Source organism: Octopus bimaculoides, chromosome 1, assembly GCF_001194135.2.
Source record: "Octopus bimaculoides isolate UCB-OBI-ISO-001 chromosome 1, ASM119413v2, whole genome shotgun sequence".
Lineage (NCBI taxonomy): Eukaryota > Metazoa > Mollusca > Cephalopoda > Octopoda > Octopodidae > Octopus > Octopus bimaculoides.
In genome coordinates, this window is record NC_068981.1 from 53,069,933 (window position 1) to 53,094,580 (window position 24,648).

The window sequence follows — 24,648 nt, forward strand, 5'->3', positions numbered from 1 at the left end:
TAGGTATGTTGTGAGTAAAACCTGCATTCATTATTAAACTGAAACAGTCTAAAGTTCAGTCAGCTAAAAGTGTCAGTGCATTAAAATAATTCAACTCAATATATAATCCCATATCTAGAAATGTAAAAGGAAATATGTATTATAAATTGTTGGTATCAATTACTTTCCTATTTAAGAGTTTATTCAGGTAAGCTTATCTTTTTCTACAACAATGTAACCTATGGAAACTTGATGTGAGATATGGAATGCCAAAACATATGTCACTAGCTCAATGGTTTTAAAGTTGTCATATTATTGAAATACATAGAAGTGAATTGTGAAAGTGAAAATAAAAAAGAGAAATCAAGTAGATGAATAGAATGACAATATTAAAAAAATAAGAGCAAATGTTAACTGTTGTCATTTTACAAATTGTTTTATTTGGGAAGAGTCATTAATAAAGCCTACAAATTTTGCAAATATTTATGTAAATTAACAACTTAGGTTTTGGTTTCAATTTTCTACTCTTTCTGTTTCGGTTTACATACATGAGTTTATCTGCAACTACTTCCATCCTATCTTTCCACAATGACCTGAAACATTCAATTAACGTTATTCTTTCCTCCGGTTCTCTGTTTATTTCTTGCTCTCTTTTTATTTCAAAAATTATTATAAATCAAGTAAAATAGTAAGATTCAAAACTTATCAACATTCTGATCATGAGTCCCATCACTTGGAGTATCAATGAATACTTCATTTTTATTCAAAGGCTCTGCAGCTTTTTGTGCTTAGGAACAGGTTCTGCTAGTGATTGTCATGAGTAACACGAAAACTCAATAGTATTCTAAAATTTGATACTTGTTCAGATTATACAATTTCATCTTGACTTGTTTTTAATTTCATACTCTAGAAATCAATTCAGTTCTTGCAAATATATCTCTCTATTACAGAAAAACCAATACAAATTTTTACAGAAACATATTCAAAGTCATTGTAAAACTGAGAAGTAAACAATGCACACAGAAACATCTGAACAATTTGTTCTTTATGGAAAATGAATATACAACCATCAACATACAGATATGATGAAAAACAAACAATTCTGTTTAGCATTTGATAAAGCAGTCGTGGGCAAATTGTGGACCACAGGAGTTTCTGAACAGCACACTTAAAGAAAATAAGATTCAATATTCTTAGCCTGATTCAATATCTCAGCCTGCCTGATGATAAGGCATGCCCCATGTGGCTTGCTTCTCAAAAACAAGTTCCCATGCCTGTGATAAAGGTCTGTCTGTTGGACAGTAAGAAAGTTAGATGTCAGTGAATAATTTGTGAGCACTAGACAAAGAGCCAGATTTAAGTCAATTAGACAAATTTGTTGAAATTGGGCCCCACTCCAAGAGAGGCTCCCAAGCACATGCTCAAAAAAATGCTGTTAGGATGAATTTTTAGCATACATCAAATCTGCAATGCTTTTTGGGTGGGACTTGTGTACTACACAAAGCATAAAACATCAGTTTTCAGCTTTTGTAGAGTAGGAGGTCCCATTGACAATTCTCTAATTAGGCCCTGCACTTCCTAGCGCCAACCTTGGCAGGATCTGGGAGGAGACTCACACAATGAGAGATGAAAGTAGGAGAGATAAGTTGGACAAGGAGGGCTTAGGTGTGCAACTATCTCCAAGAAGCAGAGCCAATTATATTAGTAATAAAAGAAGTTGAGTGAAGAGATATCACATCTGTGAGTTAAAATATTGGAATGTGTTGGTGAATGAGTTCTTGCTAATCAACAGGGGAGTTATTTCTGTCTTTGTATTCTTGTCTAGCAGCAGCCTCATTCCAGATGTCAGCATATTGGCTAGAGTTGATCTCCAACTAATGACTACCCTCAGAAACTGGGATGTGTCCTGTTACTTGTATGATTTGGGAGTGTCAGCTCAGGCTGTTTGGCCATATTGCTCAATTTGAGAATTTGGCTGGGGTGATGGCTTGTGCTAGCCAGCCATACATCACATGGTTATGGTGGGTGACAAAGTTTTTCATGGAGATGGGAACTGGAACATTACTCAGCAGGTTGCCTGGGACAACCCAAGCAAAAAAAGGTCTATGGTGTTAATATATTTATGGGGCATCAGTCCAAGAAAGGTTATCTGCTTGTCTGTACTCAGAGCTCCCTTTATCCTATATTAGCTGTGGTGAGAGCAGAATTTCTAGACAGATGGCTTTTGTTGCAGATGTAGAAGCCACATCTTGTTATGTATGATTCTCTAATTGGAAATTGCAGGTTCACATAGCTATCAGAAAATGCATTCAGAGAAAGTGAATAAGAGAGAGAGATGGGATGGAACAGAGATAGGAAATAAGAAAATAACTTCAATATATAGGCACATGTGGTAAGAAGTTTGCTTCCTAAATGCAGATTCACTCCCACTGTGTGGCACCATGAGCAAGTGTCTTCTACTATAGCCTTGAGCTTACCAAAGCCTTGTAAGTGAATTTGATAGACAGAAATTGAAAGATATCTATATCTATATATATATATAATCCTTTGTCTCTCTGTCTGTTCCCAATGCATTCTCAAATGGCTCAACCAAATCAAATCAAATTTTACATGGTAATACTATCAGACCTCGTGAGTGTCAACACGTAATTTTTTTGGATTAAAATAATGCAACATCGGCACCAGTTCCGTATTACATGTCAAAATTCAAAGAATAAAAGTGAAACAATAACATGTATATTGTAATGTGATATATTGTTTCACTTTTATACTTTTACTTTTAATTCTAACCACAACAACTATGACGTCACATTTTGTGTATGACTGTGTATCTGTCTGTGAATGTATGTGTGTGAGTGTATGAATGTGTATATGTCTCACAATGTGTGTGTCTTTCCACATCAGTTATGTATGTTATTAAACTCATTATATGTTTCACTTAAATACTTTCACTTTTAATTCTAACCACCTCCACATGTTGAATGTATGAGCGTGTATATGTCTCACAGTGTGTGTGTCTTTCCCTGTTAGGTATGTTATTAAACACACTATATGAATGTTATGGATGGTCAGTGTCAATACGAAATTTTATTTTCATTTACATTAAAACAATATAACATTTCATAGAGATGATCACCACCATATTTATATATATCTGCACCTAGTCCATCCATACCAGGGGCCTTTCCATTGTTCAAATTTCAGCCAGGTTTGGAACTTCTGCTATAAGATGTTTTATTGATCTCTTGGGTATATTATCAAGAAAAGAGAGATCAACTTCAGTGAGTCTATTGAGCATCTCATCAAAATGTACTTTCCATCTCCCAACAATATCTTTAGGATTTGTTAATAATTCTGTGCCATCCTTACTCTGAAGTGGCGCAACCTTTGATGAAACTGGTCCATAAACTTTTTTTAAGAGAGAGTATGACTGCTTGGAATTGTTAGCATTTGAAGTTTCTTGGATTTCATCGCATCTATTACTCCACCAATTTTCCTGCATCGTCCGTAGCTTCCTCTGCACTGTTGCTTTTTACTGCCTTAAAATATGTAACCACTGTCCTGTTTGTTGACATGTCAACATTTTGCAACATGTTAAATGCCTTTCGCTTCTTCTCTAAGATAAGATTAACTTCATCATTATTGTCAAACCAATCTTGGTGTTTTTTTACAACAAAGCCAAGAATGTTACTACAAATCTCATACACTCTTTCTTAGAATGACTTCCAGCTTCCATCACAGGACAAATTATTTATCTCACTCACAAACTCACTGTGTACTGACGGAATCTTAAGTTTATTGACATCAATCTGTTTAGGTGATTTGTCATTATTTGCTCTAACAAAATTCTTGACAACAAAATTCACCTTGGCACGCAAAAGCCTGTAATCAGTCCAGCACTCTGCACCACATATCACTTGTTCAATAGCAAAGTCCCTAGTATCACGTTTCCTGGTGAAGAGGTAATCTATAAGATGCCATTTCTTAGAACCAGTGTGCACTCATGTCGTTTTGTACTTATTCTTTAGTCAAAACATTGTATTCATGACACACAAATCCATCTCTACACACATTTGTAATAATAACAAACCATTACTGTTGGAACTCCCAACCCCATGCTTTCCTAGGACACCCCAAGTCTCCCAATCTGCATCAACGCGAGCATTAAAATCACCCAAAATGACAACTTTGTCATCATGGGGGATATTGCGTATAATCTCTGTAAGTGATAGATAGAAGGCAAGTTTATCATCCTCTGATGAATTCATAGTTGGAGCATATGCACTTATGAGTATTGCATAGCGACCTTTTCTTAATGGCAGTCTTAAAGACATTAAAACAATCCGAATGACCACATGGTAGTTCCTCAAGTTTTGAAGCCAGAGTGGTTTTGATAACAAATTCCACTCCTGATTCTCTCTTATAAGTCTCCTCTCTTCCGCTCCAAAAGAAATGATACCCAGCAGATTTCCCTACGAAATTCCTCTTTCCATAAATTCTTGTTTTGGCTAATGCTACAACATCCATATCATATCGCTGTAACTCTTTTGCAACAAGCACGGATCTTCCCTCTGGATGAGATTTCAAACGATCATTGTCTAATAACGTTCGAACATCCCAACATCCTACATTCGTAGGCTTGCATCTTAACTTGAATTTACTCACAGTTGCAGGATGACGACCAGATCCAGGCTGTGGTGCCCTGGGACACCTGCCGGGCCAGACCACAGAACAAAATGTTCCAGAGCCCTTTTTGCCATTTACTTCATTATCAATATGAACTTACATTGTTTAGATGTGCCTTTTTAAGCTTCGGCCAGCCATGTACATACAAAATGTCCATTTCTTTTTCCTCTCCAACAATACCTGTGCTTGACACTTTTTAAAGTGAGGAAAATTTTTGCACAACAACCATTCCCACTCTCTAAACTACAAAGCATGATCCAAAACTAAGAGCAAGTCGACATCATTGAGTGCATTTGCAATCACAGGTTTTATCATCACTACCATCATCACTACAAGAACTGGAGACTGTTTTAGCTGAAGAATGGACAAAAATTCCTTAGGAAACAATTCAAACTTTGTACGAGTCTATACCTCATAGAATTCAAGCTGTAATTACTGCCAAAGGCGGTCCTACCCCATATTAAAATAAATTTGCTTGAAATTTTAAGGTGTTTCCATTATTTTGTCCAACTCCTGTATATAAAAATACCAACAAACCCAAAGACTGCACCAACAAAGCGGTTTCCTGCATGGACTTCAGTATCAAAGCATATTTTCCAATTACTCCCAACAACTACACAGTAAGTCATTATGCCTTATTTTTGCAAATAATTCATTACTACATATTCTCATGTCACTGCATAGGCTCACTTGATGTTTCTTATTCTGCAGCCACACCAGCAACCCAATGTCAACCCTTCACCTTCTGTAACATTTCAACAGTTCACTTCTCTGTTGCCGTCTCTCTTTGAAGCCCATTTCTGGAATGTGCCCATTTCTGGAATGTGCCCATTTATGTACAATATCTCCATTACTCCTCCATTCATTTGATTGTCAACAATACAATGGGTTGTGTTAGACGCAGCGCTGACTGTCTCAAAGGTGACTATATCCACTGTCAGCTTTTCAGTGGGTTCAAATATTACATACCCTACACTTCCAATTTTCCATGACAAGTTAGGGCCTGGAATCCTCCAAACGGATGTATTACATGTCGCTTAGTCAAATTAGACAATCATTTGCTCCACAAATGTTTTGTCATCAATGCTGCACTTTTCCATATCACTTCTTTCAACATAACTATAATATATGGCACTTGTGCCCGCGGCATGTGTAAGGACTTTCGAGCGAGATCGTTGCCAGTGCCCCTGGACTGGCTCTTGTGCGGGTGACACATAAAATACACCATTTTGAGCGTGGCCGTTGCCAGTACCGCCTGACTGGCCTTCGTGCCGGTGGCACTTAAAAGCACCCACTACACTCTCTGAGTGGTTGGCGTTAGGAAGGGCATCCAGCTGTAGAAACTCTGCCAAATCAGATTGGAGCCTGGTGTAGCTATCTGGTTTCACCAGTCCTCAGTCAAATCGTCCAACCCATGCTAGCATGGAAAGCGGACGTTAAACGACGATGATGATGATGATGATGATATATAGATATTAATATTTCTAAGTCTCTCTAAAAGAGACTACAGCAGCGGTACTGGATATTAATAGTTATCGCCAAGCCAACATGGCAGTCCCCAAAATAGGAAAACCAGTGGACGTATTCCACTGAAATTAGATAAATAATCCTTCGTACAGACAGTCAGTAGCGACGCCTCATGGGTTTGGCTGCTCTATATTGACAAGGGGCAATACCCCGAAACTAGTCTGTAGATGCCAAACCAGCAAGGGGAAGCGGCTGACCTCCCCTGTTCGAAGGTTATAAAAGACACAGGTTCGTGTGTCACATAGCTAGCTAGAGGCGATAGCGTCTGGAGCTAATCAATGGCAGCATTCATCCTATTTTTTGGAGTGCCATGTTGGCTTGGCAATAACTATTAATATATATATATATATATATATATATATACAAACTATACCGTTTTAACCCTGAGCAACGCTGGGTATCTCTGCTAGTATATATATATATATATGTGTGCATGTGTGTATTAGTGTGTGTGTGTGTGTGTGTGTGTGTGTGCCTTTGTATTTGTGCTTGTCACCCTCCATGGTGTTGGTATGTTCACATCCCTGTAACTTAGCAGTTTGGCAAAAGAGAGTGATAGAATAAGCACCACGCTTAAAAAGAAAATGAATAATGGGGTTGATTACTTTGCCTAAAATTCTTCAAGGTGGTGCTCTAGCATGGCCACAGTCTAATGACTGAAATAAGTAAAAGATATAGAAATAAATAAAACAAAGGCTAACTGTATAGCAATGTATATAGATAGCGAAGATAAATCTCCCAGTGTGTCAAAAAGCAAGAGAAAAATGTATTGGGAGAGACTGGAGAATTGAAAGTCAGGATAAGCTATACTCAAAAAGCAGATTTTTGATACTTCATTTTAGTATTCAATTAGATTATAAAAGAATTTAGGATCGAATGTCCATTGCAACATCTATAAACAGACAACATGAAAATCAATCTAGGAAGTGTAAAAGAAGCTGATGAGTTGATACTAAGCCATGAGGTCAACAATACCAAGATATTAGTAGTATAAGTCCTGAAATTCACCTCAGCTATTGGACAACAATAACTCTATATCATAGTTAGTGCAATTTATAAGTTCACAGACAATAATGCAGTGAAATGTCAAGTGAACAAATGTGTAACAGAAGCTTTAGGTTTCCCACATACATTTATATAATGAATAGAAAGAATAGTGAAACACTACAAGTTGGATTTGCCAAACAGTTTGCTGGAAGCAGTTGATATGTTCTGTTTCCTGGTTGGCATTCTTTTAGTTAAGATTGGAAAGATTTCATAGTATATTGTTTAGATCGTACAAAAGTTTGGAATATTTCATATACATTTTTATATACATTAACAATAGCATGCTATTTCAACTTTTCCATCAATGACCATTCATTTTCAAAGTTATTGTTTATTATTTTATGTTAGTTTTAACAACAGCTTGCTGATTCAACTGTATGCTAAATGACTCAAAAGGTTTATTAAAATACCAACATTCTGCTTCATCAACAGTGTACAATACCTAAACTCAAATACTTAATTTACATTGGTTTATTCCAGCAAGCTTTAAAAACTTTTGATGTTGTAATCTTTGCTATAAACAGCTGGAATATTCAGTTTGGATGCCATGCTGAGTTCAAATTAAATCATTGTTATAACTTGAAGAGGAATTTATTTAGCCAGACTGATTCGTTCTAGCAAGACAGCATAATGACAACACTACTAGTGATATTCCAATGATGAAATAGGTTGTGTCTCATCATCACCATGTTAGAATTATGTATTTATCATCTTACCTTTTCATTAAGTTTGAAAGTTGGTTAGCAGCTAATAACAGGTAGGTATGTAGATGAGATATTTTTGCCTTGTTTAGTTTGTGGGCATGCTGTATGACTGATGTTTTCCTCCAGTTTGTAATTTGTTTAAAAACAGAGCTTTAGTTTCAAAGATTTTCTTGTTTTTAAAATTATAAATTTGGAATATTGTTCTATCATCTTATTTTATATAATTGCATTTTGTTTAAAGAAGTGTATGTTTTGAACTTTGGTTCTGCCAATTTCCAATATTATAACATTTGTAATTGTAATATGAGAATATAAATTACTTCATGTATTATACTTGTCATTTGAGTGGTTTATTGTGTTGTCAGCTGGTCTCTGGTGGTGACTAGTTGAGTTGATAAATGAAACTGTGTTTCTTGGGTTCTGTGGAGAAGTATCACCTGCAAACGTCAAACAGATTTTATTATTGCACATAAAGTCAAACTCCACCGTTCTTTTAAGGATAACAACAATAAGAATTACATACTGGGAGACATATACTGTTTACAACAAGCTACTGATATGGCAACATGTGGCTGGCAACATGTGGCTGGTAACATGTGGCTGGAAACAACTGGGCTATTTTTGTGGCAATAGAGATTCTGATCATCTATCTGCCATCTACAGGGGTTGGACAAATTTCAAACACATTTATCTTAATTTGGGGTAGGACCGCCTTTGGCAGTCATTACAGCTTGAATTCTATGAGGTATAGACTCGTACAAAATTTGAATTGTTTCCAAAGGAATTTTTATCTGTTCTTCAGCTAAAACAGTCTCCAGTTTTTGTAGTGATGATGGTGGAGGATATCGACTCCTTACTTGTTTTTCAAAAATGCACTATAAATGTTCAATAATATTGAGATCTGGGAATTGTGGTGGCCAGATAAGATTTTCAACTTCACTAGAGTGTTCCTCGTGCCATTCAGTAACAACTTTAGCTGTGTGAATTGGTGCATTAACATCCTGAAAGATTGCATTTCCCTCTGGAAACAGTTCCGCAACCATAGGATGAATTTGATCAGATAAAATGCTTAAATAGTTTTGAAGGGAAACCATTGAGCTGGCAGATTTCCAAGATATAACCCCCACTCCAGATCATCACAGATCCTCTTCCATGTTTAACAGTTGGAAGAAGGCAGTCTGGGTCAAATGCTTCTTTTGGCTGTCTGCACACGTATACTCAGCCAGTGGTCAGAAATAAGGTAAAGAATGACTCGTCTGAGAAAATAACATTCTTCCATTGCTCTAGGGACCAATTCTGTAGGTTTTTACTCCACTCTGAATGCTTTTCAATGTTTATTTTCGAAAATAGTGGTTTTCTGATTGCAGCCCTCTCATGAAATCCAGTTTTGTGCAGCTCCCGATAAACAGCTTTTGTGGAAACTGGGTTCTCGAGGTGGTCATTAAGCTCTGCAGTAATTTTAGGAGCTGTACTTTTGTGATCGTTTCTAACAATTCACACAAGAGTCTGATGGTCCCTATCTGAATGTTTTGGTTTTCTTCTGGAGTTTTGTTTTGATGAGGTTTTTCCTCTTTCTCAAAGGTTGTCATTACTTTTGAGACAGTACTTCTTGATACACCAAACATTTTGGCTGTTTTTGTTACACTAGTGCCTGCCATATGAGCACCAACAATTTCACCTCTTTGAAAGTTCAATAGATCTGTCATTTTAATGAATTTTGATTACCTTTTCCTGATGATATCTGAAACGAAACAGCAAATTTAGCAAAACATATTAAGCAACACTAATAATAAATCATAAAGCATAAAAATAAACAAGCTTTTGACGGTTTTATAGATATTTCAAAATTATGATGCTATGATGCTAAGTGTTTCTATTATTTTGTCCAACCCCTGTATCTTAACTATCTTCCTGGGTCATCCGACAGTGGCAAGAATGGAGACACATCATGCAGCCATAAAGAGTATAGGCATCAAAAGCTTTTTATAGGGCACAAGAAGATTCCAAAAGATTTAATCATGCAACTGTGGTTCAATCATGATGTATAACCAGTTACCTAGCAGTTTGGTTTCAAATCACTACTACATACTGTTTGAGCTTTACTGCTATTTTTAAGCTATACAGTTCTTTTATGTTTGCTTTCTGACTTGTTACTGAGATTCATGTATATAAATCTTTGTGTGGAACCATTTTAAGAATGGTTTTAATTATGACCTGTTATGTATGAAATTGAGTTTTGTAGAAAAATATCTCTGCCTCTTTATGTCATAAAGTATTTGGTTAGAAATGCTTAAAACAGCTTTTTTGGTTATGCTGTTTTATGTTTATAGTCATTCAACTATTGGTACCTATTCAGAAAGAATTAACAATAGGATAGTTATAGCTATAGCACAGCTGTAGCAATAGCACAGCTATAGTAATAGCACTTCTATAACAATAACACAGCTATCGCAATAGCTAAAGAATAGTAATGAGGAATTCTAAGTCCAAGCTTCTAACCAATCTAGAGTATTTTGTGGAGAGTCTCTTATAGACTACTCACCATACAGCTTAACAACACTGCTTAGTCCTTGTTCTTTATCTGAGTATATTCAGATCAGGTCACTGGTCTCACAATAAACCATGAGTCATGGTTTCTTTCTCCCTCTCCCTTAGTCTTGGGAATTTTGCAAAAAAGTCATGAGAACTGCCCCTTTTCCTATGACTAATTCACAGCAAAACAAAAAAAAATAATATCAGTGGTGCAAGATGTAAAAAGGTTGTTTAGAGGTGGAGGGGGAAGAGGTATAAAAAGTGGAATGGGAGTATTCAGTAGATGAACGCATGACTGATTAGTATGCCTTTCAGCTGTTAATGATTATATTAGAGAACATATCTTTGTAACTTTAAATTGATGAAATATCATTTCTATGAGTTTTTGTTGAGACTTGATCATATATTTATTAAGAGTATATTTTTATACTTCTCTGTTGTGAGCATTTTGCTACATTTTCCTGTTTAGCCCCTCCAGGTCAGCTTTGATCAATTCCTTGGCAAAGGTATTGAAGCCAAGACCTTTCCCATCCCTTTCATAGCCATAATGTAGTGCACTATTCATACAATATACCACATATCCAATACATCCTTCTTTTCGAAGGTGATAGATGTTGGCTGCTATTTTCAGCAAGATAATCAACTATATTGAATCCTCCCTCCACTTTACTGATTATTTTGTATACAGAAGTATTTACTTATGGAGACGGCAGGTCTAAAGTAGAGATCTCTTTTGCTAGTATTTGTAATATTTTTGTTGTCTACCATGTGTTGACCCCAAAAACGATATGGAGTGCCTGTCTATTCCTTTATATATGTTGAGGTTTGATTCAGTTTGCAATATGTTTAAAAAAGGCTTTGGGTACAATCTTATGTTAACTGTATGGCTTTTGTCTGCTCTCCTTAAAGTAAAACTTTGGATAATTACTTGTTCTTTTATGACAATGTTTACCCCAACTTATATGCAAACGTATAGCATACAATAGAAATAATTCAAAGCAAATTAGGTAGCCTATATAAGAATGGTTGCTTGAGAAAGAATGGCTGCTTGAAAAACATGTTTATGTTGTTGACCAAAGTTCATGAAGTTCTATTTATTTTGTGATATTTGTATAACAGAATGTCTGCAACAAATAAAATCAGAAATCCTCATGCAGGTAGTGACTGATGTTTCAAATACAACACGCCTTTCTTAACTCCTTACATACATTCTGTTTTACAAACACCAACCATGAAAGATTTTCTTCTTCTGTCTTCCTCACATGCATCTCTTCTCTCTTCATTCACTATGTTTCATTTTCATAATCTATAGAACTATTGACATATCCATTAAAAAAGCTTCCTTTATTGTTTTTAGTAGATCCAGGTACCCTTTTTCAATCAGATCTGTAATAATAAGGTTTGGTTGTAACTCACAATTCTAATACAAGGGTATGCCAGATGTTATGTATAGACTGAACCAGATATTTTATTTGTGGCTACACTAGAAACAGTGAATACAAATACTGGTTGGGTAAAAATTTGGGCTTCACTCTTTAGCATTCAGATTATTCTGTCAAATGTAATGCTTATTCATATTATTTTGTATTAATCACAAATTATCTCATAGCTTTGAGATTTTGATGATGTGATGGTTTATTTTTCGAACAATATTGTAGAGTAGGTGTGAGAGGCCAGACCTGGCCTAGGTTGAACATGAAACAGATGGAATATTTGAGCCGGATATGGCTGGTTTAAATGCTAAAGGTTTAAACAATTTGTGTGGCATCTATTTTAGTGTATCATCATCGTCGTTGTTTAACGTCCGCTTTCCATGCTAGCATGGGTTGGACGATTTGACTGAGGACTGGTGAAACCAGATGGCTACACCAGGCTCCAATCTGATTTGGCAGAGTTTCTACAGCTGGATGCCCTTCCTAACGCCAACCACTCAGAGAGTGTAGTGGGTGCTTTTACATGTCACCTGCACGAAGGCCAGTCAGGCGGTACTGGCAACAGCCACGCTCAAGATGCTGTATTTTATGTGCCACCTGCACAAGAACCAGTCCAGGGGCACTGGCAACGATCTCGCTCGAAAATCCTACGAAGGCCAGTCAGGCGGTACTGGCAACGACCACGCTCAAAATGGTGTATTTTATGTGCCACCCGCACAAGAGCCAGTCCAGGAGCACTGGCAACGATGTGTTTGGTGGATAAGTTGACATATTTTAGTTTGGGATTATACAAGTTGTATAAAGAAAGTCTTTGCTTAGATTAAGAATATAGTTGTAAGGGATATAGAATAGATTAGATTGTAGACATCTCAAATAATCAATATTTTTTTTTATTTCATAAAATGTTAACAATAAATTACTTTTAAACAGGTTCTTACTGCCTTAAAGATGACGACACATTTAAAAACTCATAAATTTAAAGTCATAAATCATAAATTTAAATGAAAACATCATCATCATCATCATCATCAATTAACATCTATACACCAACCATACTGACATGGATTGAATGGTTCAACAAGATGAAACAAGTTGGAGGGCTGCATTGTGCTCTGATGTCTACCTTGGCATGGTCTCTGCACCTAAATGCCCTTCTTAATCCTAACCACTTTACCAATTACTCTCACCCATTCATATTTAATACAAGATAACCATGTATTTCCTCTACGGCAACAAACCTGTTTCTACTCTTCTTTCATATTTTAACCTCCCAACACCTAGCATAAAACCATTTCCCTCTTTGAGAAATGCTTACTGAATATAACAACATGAACAACTTTTGTATCAGAGATTGACTATACTACATGATGCAAACATAGCTGTGTGGTTAAGTTCACTTTGCAACTATGTCGTTTCAGGTATGATTCTACTGTGCAACATTATGAGTAACAGCCTTACCCTTGGATTGACTCAAGCTTTATGAGTGAAATCTGGAAGATGGCAACTGTGTAGAAGGCCACCAAAAGAACTATTCCCATTTTAGGGTGGTAGACTTAATGTGTCATCTGGTTTAGTGTCACTACCTGTGCTCTTGAATACCTTTATCAGGACACACTCATTTGTAAGAATTTGAGTCATAAACCTGCCTCCCCCTCTCTCTTTCACTCACTCACTCTTCTGACTGAATATTTTTTAAAAAAACAGCAATAATAGAATTTGAGAAAAAACACACTGTAAAGTGGTTGACATTAGGAAAGGCACTCAGTTGTAGAAATTATGCTGAAGCTGACGTTGGGACTTGTCACAGCCTTTCAAACCACTCAATCCATGCAAACACGGAAAGCAAACACTAAACTTGATGATAGTAATGCTTCTACTGCTGCTACTGCTGGTGGTGGTGGTGGTGGTGGTGGTGATGATGATGATGATGATGATGACGATGATGACGATATCAAAAGTTTGAGGAAAACTTTTGCTCTTTGGTGTCTCTTAAAAATATTCTTGTTTTTTTTTTCTATTATATTCTTTCTTTTTCTTCTTTGCATATGCATGTTGACACCCAGGGGTACTTAGATAAATAAGGTTACACTTTAAATAGTTATCATAACTCTAACTGTTTTAGTTTCAACACACAATCTCAGACTTGCTAAACAAGTATAACTACTTTTGTTAAACATTTTCAATTGATGGTTTATTTATTTTGTTTTTTACACTGAATTTACTCTTGTGAACTATATTTTCAGTATGAGATTTTTCATAACTTTAGTGATGTATTCAAGAGGAAATGCTGTTGACCATAAATATGTAAAAAAAATAGTCATAAGATACATAGAGTAATTACTACATAGTTTGTAATTTGTAAAGTCTGCTTGAATGGAATGATTGGGTGACAAAGGAATTAGTTTCTTTACTGGACTGCTTTTTTGAAAAAAACATAAAAGAAATTTGTACAGGAATATTCAGAAATTCTTTTTATATGAATAGATGAATGGAGATGCACGCACGCACACACGCACGCGCGCGCACACACACACACACACACACACACACACACACACACAATACTCCTAATCCCCAATTGGTTGCCCATCTAATTGATAAAGACTCATCAACTCAATACAATCATTGGTTAAGTGTTGTCCAACTCTCTTGCCTCTATAACTACTTTCCTTATTGTGTCTCACTATACCAATTCTTCATTAAACTTTTCGATACCAACCTGCCTGGTTCTACAATACATCTTTTTTCTTTTAAACTGATTTAAATAAAAATCTTCATTCAAAATTTCATGATGATTTATGTTCCAAACACTAGGTTAACGACAATTATTTTATTAAATTATTCCTTATTTTCAAAAGTATTTGAAACAAAGCAGAGTATTTCAATAGAAATGCAGTTACAAAAACAGTTTAAACATTTTGCTCAGTTCCCTTAGAATTCCTTCTGCAGAACTGTATCCATGGAATACTTATAGAAAGTCTAATTGAACGCTAGCAGCATTCATCCTGGTTAGTCTGGAACAGTCTGCACAATTCATTGGAAGACATGAAACAAAATATTGAAGGTCAATCTCAAAACACTGAACCTTATGAAGGAGACGACAGAGGATCAAGATATGTGGTGCATTACTGACTTGAGAAAACCTACCCACCACAACAGAATTAAGATCCGAAAACCAAAGTGTCATGTAAAAAGCATTGATATGAATGCTGGTACCACACAAAAAGCACCTAGTACACTCTGTGAAGTGGTTGGCATTAGGAAGGACATCCAGCCATAGAAATTAAACCAAAACAGACTATGGAATCTGGTGCAGCCCCTGACCTTGCCAGTTCCTGTCAGGCCATCCAATCCATGCCAGCATGGAAAACTGATGAATGATGATGGTGATGATGATAATACCATAGGCACAAAGCCATAAATTATAAGGGAGTGGACTAAGTCAATCATATTAACACTAATGGATGATTAGTAATTAATTTCTAGAAGAATAAAATGCAAGGTTCATCTTGGTGAGACCTGAACTCAGAATGTAAAAGAACTTTCCTGAATATAAGTCATTTTGTCTGATGCTTTACTGATTCTATTAATCCACCATTTTCAGTACTAATCATTACAATTATAAATCCCGTTACAATATAATAAGAAAATTTTTCTGAACAATCTTCTTATTGTCTTTAAAAGAAAGCAAGTGGTGACCCACATGTTTAAAGAATGAAAATTAGATGTCCATGTTTATGTGTAATGAAGGTTCTGAGTACCTTTACAATATACACTATCACCACCATTACAACCACCAGCAAAAGACATCTTATGGACAGTAATATATTCAAACTTTTAGGATAGTGTATTCTTTCACGGGGAGATGTATGTTTATTACCCTTTTACTCTTTTACTTGTTTCAGTCTTTTGACTGTGGCCATGCTGGAGCACCGCCTTTAGTTGAGCAAATCAACCCCAGGACTTATTCTTTGTAAGCCTAGTACTTATTCTATCGGTCCTTTTGCTGAACTGCTAAGTTAAGGTTGTCAAGCAATGTTGCGGGGACAAACACAGACACACAAACATAAACACACACACACACACACACACACACACACACACACACACATATATATATATATATATATACATATACATATATATATATATATATATATACATATATACGACGGGCTTCTTTCAGTTTCCGTCTACCAAATCCACTCACAAGGCTTTGGTCGGCCCGAGGCTATAGTAGAAGACACTTGCCCAAGGTGCCACACAGTGGGAGTGAACCAGGAACCATGTGGTTGGTAAGCAAGCTACTTACCATACAGCCACATCTACACCTATATTTATTGACAAAGATTCTCATAACTTTTACTGGATATTCTATTCTTTTCTTGTGTGTCTGTACTTTTTTATATTCTTTTTTATAGTGCTATCTACTCCTTCCACCAAACACACCTGACTCTTCTGAACCATAACCCCTTCCCATTTCATTCAAGTTCTCTACTCAAACACTCAGTGCTGGTACTTTGATGGTACACCATTTTTTTTTTTTTTTATTGACAGACGTATAATAAGTTTAATGTGTTAGCTAGTTTAACACCATCAACTAATTCTTGTATACCAGTCATAGATAAACTATGGCCTATGGGATTTTCTGAATAACACACTTAACAGAGAATTACCTTCAAAGTTTTTAATAGTATCGCTCATCTAATGATGAACCATGTTTCATGCAACCTGCTTCTCGAAAAAGTTTGCCCATGCCTGTTCTATATCTTTGAAAGAATTCACTCTGTTGTAAGCATTCTGATTAGATTTCCATTTCCCTCCTCACTCACATTTATACTGCTGACATTGATCTGCAGACGTTCTGCTTGGACATCAATTGCATAAATTTCATAAATCTGGGAAGACCTGCAAAGGTTATGACCAACCCTACTCTGACTAACACGGTATAAACTATGTCAGAGCATGAATGGTTTGAAGTGATAAAAAAAAAATCATCTATCTATAGAAAGGCAAGTGTAGGGAGATGAAACCAAATACTCGGATAGACTGAAGTTGATATTATGTAGATTGATGTGTGTGTGTGTGTATGAGAGAGAGAGAGAAAGAGAGAGAGAGAAAGAGAGAGAGAGAGAGAGAGAGAGAGAGAGAGAGAAAGAGAGGGAGAGAGAGAGAGAGCTATGTCATCACATGTTGTAATGAAGTTATTTGACAAGAGACATCTAGAAAGGAGAATTTGAGTAGAGTCCATAAATGGACAACTTTATCAGAAATGTCTCTTGTTGGGTTGAGTTGAAGATTTTGCTGACGTCATGTACAATAACACTGCTGTCATCAAAGTTCTCAAGAATAACATACCACTGGTGAGGGATTCATAAAAGCAAGCCTCTAGAAGCTACACTTGCACTCTAGACCAAAGTGAGCAATATAAAAAAAGTCTTACAACTGTTGATGATGGCAACAACTGTTGCTACAAGTAAGTTGTTGAAGAACTTTCGTCAATGTCATTTGAGCAAGCACACACACACATGTGAAACAATGGGCCTCTATTTCATGACTGGAGCAGCAAATCAGTTTTGCAAAATTTTTCACAGCAATACTTCATATGTCAATGCACTGCTGAATAGAGAGGAAGAACAAAAGCAAAAATTGTAAAGTTGAGGGAAAAAAATGAAAGCAAGTTTCCAGATGGTATACTAACTCTCTACAAGCTATATCAATAAGAACTGCAAAGAATACATCTTACCTGTGCAATGTTTAAAATTGTATTTGTTTGGGATGTTTATTGATTGTTGAAATCATCTTTTGTCACATGTTTTTTTGAAAAATATGTATTATAGTAGATTTGCCAATCCTTGTACTTGGGACACAGCTGTTATTTAACTGTGGGAAGATGAGATTATGATGTTATCAATATAGGCTACATTGTACAAAAGGGTTGATAAATGATATGTTGAACTCTGTATGCAAAACAATTTCTAACAATTGAAAATTTTCTTTAGTTGCAGAAAGGAAACTAAAACTAGCAATAGTTGTTGGTGACTCTCAAAGAAAAAGATAGGTAATTTCAAGAAATTAATAATGAATATCTTAAAGTTTATATACTTAGCAGGAAGTTTGATGTTTGCAGTGAAAGGACAACAATGAACATACTTCAGTTTAACAGACTTCATCACCATAACATATAGTCTACTCAAGCCTCCTTTTTGTTTTATTTTAGTCAGAAGGAGGACACTGCCCAGGGCTTCCTAGACTAATACGAAGGAGGTAGGAAGGTGTCCCCAAGCTGGACACCTAACCTGAATACTACAACAGACTGAACTCTACTAAAAGGACCTAAAAAGTTTTGATTGTGGTTTGCTAAACTGGAGGAGAAATTGAGTTTGCCACTTAATTGACAAAGATTTTTACAAATCGAACTACAAATAATGTTTGCTTCATATAATTTGTATTACCAAAAAAGTAAAATAAAATGAACTAAGGGAAATAACTCAAGTGAACCAATGCATGAATTTGGATAAGTAATTTAAGAAGTAATGTACTGAATGTACAATTTGTATTATTTGGAATAGTTCAAGTTTGGTTTTTGAGATGTTATCCTTGTGTATTAGAAGAAAATTTAATGTATTTAATAAAAGTTATTTTCAGAAAGTTAAATGGGTATCAATTCTGAAAATGTGTCTCAAAGATGTTCAGTTTGAGCATGAGTAGGAATTAGGGTGAGATCTTGGAGGGTCAAATAAGACACAATATGGAATGTTATTAAAAAAAAACCAACAACATTTTATATCATTTAAAATTCTAAATAGGAAATGAAATACATTACTTTTACTTAAATTATTTCCAGCTAAAGTATAATCTTTCAACTACTTTGATCTTAAAAGAAAAAAAAAAAAGGCATTTCACCATTTTAAGTTTTACATGAGTATAGTTTACTATGATCTGAAAAAATAAAAACACATTGGTTTATGTAATCTCAAGAATTAAAATGTTAGATATTTTTAGTACTTGTTTGATTTCCATTTATAAAGTCATTTACTATAGTTCTGTATTTAAGAGATGAGGAATTATGTACATTATTTACAATTGACAGATATTTGTCCTTATCTTGTTTGTTAACATAATGTTTCGGCTGATATACTCTCCAGCCTTCATCAGGTGTCTTGGGGAAATTTCGAACCTGGGTTCTCATTCCTAAGGTATTTTTTGGTGTTAACAACTATGCCATATGCCCATGGGCATATGGCATAGTGGTTAAGAGCGCAGGCTACTAACCCCAAGATTCCGAGTTCGATTCCAGGCAGTGACCTGAATAATAACAATAATAATAATAATAATAATAATAACAACAACAACATCGAAAAATACCTTTGGAATGAGAACCCAGATTCAAAATTTCCCCAAGACACCTGATGAAGGCTGGAGAGTATATCAGCTGAAATGTGTTAACAACAAACAAGATGAGGACAAATACCCATCAAGTATATATAATCTAAAGTCATTTACTGTTAATTTTTACATATAGAAACCCTCCAGACAAAGTACAAGAATACTATCCCCTCCAAATTTCATTTTCTCATAACTAATCATAAAATTAAAAAAACTTCAGCTTCAACATATCTATATAATAGAAAGTGAATTTATGCTTTTCATTCATGAAAAATGGTTTCAGTAAAAGTACTGAATAATAAATGCACTTAATTATATGTTATTAATCAACTGAACAAAAACATTAGAAAATGAGTTTATAAAAGAATGGTGATTCCTTTCCTTTTCAGTAAAAAGAAGATAATACAAAGGGAAAAGAAGACGCTATCTATTACTGTTCATAGTAAAGTAAAAAAAATATATGATGAAGGAAAGGAAAAAAAGGAGACAACAAAGAATAATTCCCAGTATTTTTCAATTCTGGCCAAATAGAAGAATGGAAATTAATATTAATGTTTCCTGGGATACCCTTTCTGTTATTGATTTCTTACATAGCATAAGGCCAATGTATATGAATTGATTCCAATATATTACTGGTTAACTGAAAAGAGATATGAGTTCCTCCAAGGTGATTTGCTCTCAATACACTGCATGGAAATGAACTCTTTACTTCTGACTTATTGACCCATTTAAGTTGCCGAAGACATTTTCATTACTGATAATTAAATCTTTTATCAATACTACAAAGATAATAAATAAATAAAATCCAACCACACTTAGGCTGAAACCAAAAGGGATAAACCTAATTATAATCTCTAATATCTATATTGGTGAAGGGCCATAGTCCAGTAGATATGTTATCAGACTTATGATTGTCAAGTTAAGAGTTCAATTCTCAGACCATTTGGTGATTTGCATTCTTGGTTAAAGTACTTCTTTTGATGTAGCTTTAGTAAACTCTGATAAAAATGACAACCAGTGACCTCAGGGAAACTGACCATGGGAGAGACTGCTCACCTGTTCAAGTGGGGATTCTTCTTCTACTCTAAGCATAAATGTCTTGAAAATCTGGATAAGTTTTGACCTTGTGTGTACATAGGCTTGAGGCAGACTCTTTGTTGTTTCGGTCATCTCCATTAATATCTACCCTTGATATATTTCAATGATTTCTACAAAACATGAAGCTCGTTTCTATAAAAGATAAGTGAGGTGAGATGTATGAAGCCTAGACTATTATTGGTAATTATCTTATAACTATTAGTTGGTTGAAAAGCAAAGTTGCCCATTGCTAAATTAGAATTCAGAACACAGAAGAATAAAATTAAACTTTGCAAGCCTGTTTTTACTATTGCTGTCAGTTCAATACAGCCATGCATTGTGAATAATAATGATTTCTAACAGTGTCACAAGGCTTAGAAGAGAGAAGTATGACCAAATAAACTAGCGAGTTTTATACCATTGTACCTTGATGGTTCGGCATTGGCGCTATACCTGGAAATGGAGGAGAAGGATCAGTTAAGCAAAGAAAAAATAGAAGTCCAGCTGATAGAGGCTTTTACGGAAGAGCCATTCATGGCATATGGTCAACAGGAGAAAGCGAAGTGAACGGGGAAGAGGTCGTACTCCTTCACTTCCAGTCCTTCCCTCCAACACAGCCTGGCTCATAATACCACATGCCCATGGTCATATGGCATAGTGGTTAAAAGCGCAGGCTACTAACCCCAAGATTCTGAGTTCGGTTCCAGGCAGTGACCTGAATAATAATAATAATAATAATAATAGTATTAATAATAATAACATCGAAAAATACCTTAGGAATGAGAACCCAGGTCCGAAATTTCCCCAAGACACCTGATGAAGGCTGGAGAGTATATCAGCTGAAATGTTATGTTAACAACAAACAAGATGAAGACAAATATCCATCAAATGTAAATAATATAAATAATGTAGATAGATAAGGCCTCTGTAATTCTCCCTCTGCTTCTGTCTTTTCCTCCTTCACACAGAACATGAAGCTCATTTTTACAAAAGATAAGTGAGGTGAGATGTATGAAGCCTAGACTATTATTGGTAATCATCTTATAACTATTAGTTGGTTGAAAGGCAAAGTTGCCTGTTGCTGAATTAAAATTCAGAACACAGAAGGATAAAATTAAATTTTGCAAACCTGTTTTTACTATTGCTGACAGTTCAATACACCCATGCATTGTGAATAATAATTGATATCTAATTGTGTCATAAGGCTTAGAAGAGAGAAGTATAATCAAATAATTGGATTGAATCTTAAGCACGCCAGGCGAAGTGCTTAACAGTATTTCATCTGCCGTTACATTCTGAGTTGAAATTCTGTCGATTTTGCCTTTCATTCTTTCGGGGTCAATTAAATAAGTACCAGTTACGCACTGGAGTTGATGTAATTGACTTAATCCCTTTGTCTGTCCTTGTTTGTCCCCTCTATGTTTAGACTTTTGTGGGCAATAAAGAAATAAATTTAACTGACTCATGAAAGATAAGAAGCAAATCAACTACAGCTGGGCTTCAACTCAAAACACAAAGGAATAAATACAATACTGTAAAGAATTTATCTAGTCTAGAATTCAACCATCTCTCCTGTTCAACTGACTTAGATCCTTGATATTAACATTTCTTTATCAATTTTGGTTCTAAATAGATTGTTTTTTGGCATTGTGTTGTTTACTTATGCAAGGCACATTATTCTATTTATCTCAGTCAATCTAACAGAAGGAAAAGAGAGAAAAGAAAAATAACTGGGAACACTACAATTTCCTGGCTCACTTGCAGCAACTCATTCTTGAAATTATATTCAGCTTTATAAAAAAATGTATCTGCTCCAACAATTCCTGTAACATCCAAATTTCAAAAGCTATGAAAAACTATGAAAAAACAGATTTAGAAATGTCAAACATGAATAAATAATAACTAAATAAAAGGATGATAAACAAGGAAAGAAAGTAAAACTGACCATCTTAGAATCAATACTGATGTTTGTAAAGTGCTTTTGCATTTCCTGAAATATGAAACAGCTAGTGAAGAACATTGTTTGAAGAATTAGGTTTCGAATATAGAATATATAAAGAACTGATACAATAGTTGTATATGAAACCAGAATGTTTAGGAAAATAATAAGAAATGTGTGTGATATTAATAAACCAAAAAAAAAATCTAAATTTTACACTTATTGATATTACCCTTTACAATATGATGAAATAATTCCTTCCATTAAAAAAGTAAATCCTTTTACCATCTGTTGATAAACACTAGTAGTTCAGTATTTCAGTAAGCAACACTTATTCGGTTGTGTTTATTCAGTTCTAATAAGCAGCTAAAATAAGTTGACAAAGAAAAGCATTGTAAGCTAGGTTTTCCTAAATTATATAAGTTGCTGCTTGATAAAAACAGTGAGATAAAAAAGAAACAGATCATTTTGAAATTATTTATAGAAACAGTAACAAAGCGCCAATGTAATATATTTTAATTTGGTTTATTTCATTAAATGTTTTCTATATTGGTGTTGGAGAAATTTATCCAAGAAAGAACAAGGAAGCAAGTGACTAATGTCTATGTTGCAAATTTTAGGGAGAGTTTCCACATGTCCTCAAAGAAGGAGTTAGCAAGAAATATGACTACATGTGGCAGGAGGTTTGCGCCATTTCACAGTAGGGCACATGGAAGCCTAGGGGTTTAAGATTGATGATGAGGTGAGAAATCAAGCAGAGCCACTACATCACCTACCTGTCCATAGACTGGTATCTATACATAGGGAAAAAGACCACAGCTAGAGATATTGTATTGATGTTAACTCATGGCTTGTCTTATTTTTGCTATGCAGCATCTTTTATTTTTATTTGTAGTGTCTGGACGAAGGAGTAGTGCCCATAGCTATCACAGACCCTCCTAGAATTAATACCATTAATGTTCCTCTTAAACCTTTAAAAGTTAATACCCAGAGAAAAAATATGAGAAGAGAGGGATTAAAAGAGGCTTGAGGTTATGGGGAGGAAAGACTGGGCATAAGGATTAGTGCAGAGCCTGATTGTGTTAGACATTACAAGAGTGATTAGAGGAGATAGAATAAGTGGGACAGGAATGTCTGAGTGGAAGTTGTATGAACCTAGCTAGGTCCAAGGAACAGAAGCCATTGTAGTAGCCTTAGAAAAAGCTACAACAATGTTGAAAAGGCAGAGAAGAGAGGAGATAACATGTTTGTGTACCAGAAACTGAAGTGTATTTCTGAGAGATCATGTCAATTAATTAACTGACTGTTTTCTGGATGCAGTATTAGATACTTGTGTATTTAGTTGTAGCACCATTCCAGATGTGAGAATAGCTACTCTATTGTGGACCTCAGCTTTAAAGAAAGTAAAACTGACCATTTCGATAATTTTCGGGAAGTTGAAGTATTTTGTGTCTCTGAAGAGATGGACAAATTGTTGGGATCCAGTCCTAGTTACATTAAGGATGTGCTTTTACCAGGTGGGATCCTAGGCAATAGTGAGGCAGTTCAACATTTGGAGCAATTGCAAAGGCTTTGGCTGCATACTGCTCATGATTAAGATGGGTGCAATGTAATATTATTTTTACATAGCTGAACAGTGCTTGTGTTTTCTTACTGTTGACAGAAAAAGATTGGTATATTGCAAATGGAGGATGCTTTTGAAGTTTCTATTCTTGGAGTTCATGTGCATTTGGTATGTGGTGTCTAGGTTGTGTGTGGGTGATGCATGGTTTGGAAGATTAGGAAACAACAAAAAGTAGTGTCATCTGCATAGGAATACATAGGTGTTGTTGGACATAACATCAAATAAGTCAATGATGCATAGTAGAAAGAAACTTTGGGTCAAAAACCAAACCCTTTAGCACATTGGATATAATGTGGGATAGAAAGAGCTCCATCAACATATACTGTGATACTGCAATCTGATAAGATGTTATGAATGCAACAGATGACATGGCTTAATTTGATTCAACATGGAAAACTCACCTGGTCTGGACATGGTACACACACACACACACACACACACACACATACACACACACACACACACACACACTTTTATGTATACACTAGCAGTATAACCCGGCGCTGCTCGGGATTAAGCTAGGATTATTAAATGATTAAGTCCTTTATTTCAAACCAAAATAAGTAACATCGACATCAGATTTGAGCGAAATCCGTTGAAATTGGTTTGGCTGAAAATGGTTTGCTGGCAATTTGATTGGGAAATCTCATAAGGAATCAGTTTATTGGTTATTTTCACTTATTGACTCTTTTTTTAAATGTTGCATTAGAG

The 24,648-nt window shown here is 35.3% G+C and overlaps 2 long non-coding RNA genes across 3 annotated transcripts in view; one reads left to right on the forward strand and one right to left on the reverse strand.

Moving 5' to 3' along the window:
• Nucleotides 1-352: 352 nt before the first annotated feature.
• LOC128247354 (uncharacterized) overlaps nt 353-24,648 on the reverse strand; it is a 38,056-nt gene continuing 13,760 nt past the window's right edge. The window contains exons 2-4 of one of the 2 annotated variants that reach the window (XR_008263755.1): nt 17,655-17,791; nt 7,956-8,380; nt 353-572 (exon numbers count right to left, since the gene is read on the reverse strand). This is a non-coding gene — a long non-coding RNA (uncharacterized LOC128247354). Of the gene's footprint in view, nt 573-7,955; nt 8,381-17,351; nt 17,525-17,654; nt 17,792-24,648 lie in introns of those variants that run through there. The other variant, XR_008263756.1, reaches the window with a different exon arrangement.
• The window catches only part of LOC128247358 (uncharacterized), a 26,208-nt gene continuing 9,178 nt past the window's right edge, over nt 7,619-24,648 (forward strand). Inside the window, exon 1 of the long non-coding RNA XR_008263760.1 lies at nt 7,619-7,996. This is a non-coding gene — a long non-coding RNA (uncharacterized LOC128247358). The remainder of the gene's footprint in view (nt 7,997-24,648) is intronic.